The sequence below is a fragment of the Tupaia chinensis genome, unplaced genomic scaffold (genome assembly GCF_000334495.1).
Source record: "Tupaia chinensis unplaced genomic scaffold, TupChi_1.0 Scaffold000159_1, whole genome shotgun sequence".
Taxonomy (NCBI): Eukaryota; Metazoa; Chordata; class Mammalia; order Scandentia; family Tupaiidae; genus Tupaia; species Tupaia belangeri.
Window position 1 is genome coordinate 8768073 of NW_006159630.1, and position 844 is coordinate 8768916.

Here is an 844-nt window from a genome sequence, read left to right on the forward strand (position 1 = left end):
GGGGGGGGCGGCCCCCCGAAGCCCCGCCCCCTCTGTCCCCTCTCCTCGCGGGGCGGCGTCGCGTCGCTGCCCTCCACCAGCTGCCATGAGCGAGCGCCTCCGCCCCAGGTGAGAGGGGTCCCCGGTGCCTTCCAGCCGCTCGCCTGAGGCGCTGAGGGAGGGAGCTGAGGGGACGCGCGAAGCGGCGGGGGGGGGGCGGGTGTGCCCCGCGGGGGGCAGCGTGGACCCCGCGGGGCTGCGTCTGGGGTGCCGCGGGGAGAGGGGCTGGAGATGTGCGAGTGGTCCGATACCTGGCTCCAGCGGGTAGCTGGAGGGGTGCTCTTCGGGGTTCCGGTCTCCTATCCCTCATCTTTCCCTTTCTTTCCACCTTTCTCTGTTTGGGGTGAAGTCTGGCCGGTCTCGGAAGAGAGACGCTGTCCCTAAAGCTTCGCTGTCCTAAATTTAGGCGTTGGGGGATGGGAGGATGTCTGATCCCGGAGAGGGAGCCCCTAAGGCGTCTGCGAGGGCTCGGGGCGGGGAGCTGCGGCGCCCCAAGGTCAGAGGGAAGGGTTGGGCTTAACCCGGCAGCAGCCAGCTATTAGGTTAGACCGAAGGCGGTTGTGAACGCAGAAGGGCAGGTGCCCGCGGTGGGTCGCGGATCCTCTCTGGGCTGCAGCCTTCAGAACAGGCGGGATTCTAAACTGTTTGGATGCGGAGCCGTTTGCCTCCGAAGGTGGGAGGTAGATTACACTGCGGTGTCCTCGCTGCCTGCCCTCCGGCCTGCCCCAGGACCCTGCCTAGCCCTGGTCTTAACGCTTGACATTTAGGCCTGACTAAGTTGAGATTTTTTCTTTCTTTTTCTCTC

General features: G+C 65.9%; 1 protein-coding gene across 1 annotated transcript in view; it reads right to left on the minus strand.

The window, feature by feature from the left end:
- Positions 1 to 630, minus strand: part of MTNAP1 (mitochondrial nucleoid associated protein 1) — a 14605-nt gene extending 13975 nt beyond the window's left edge. The window contains exon 1 of the mRNA XM_006145873.3: positions 291 to 630. The gene's annotated coding sequence lies outside the window, so the exon portion shown is untranslated. The remainder of the gene's footprint in view (positions 1 to 290) is intronic.
- Positions 631 to 844: the final 214 nt, after the last annotated feature.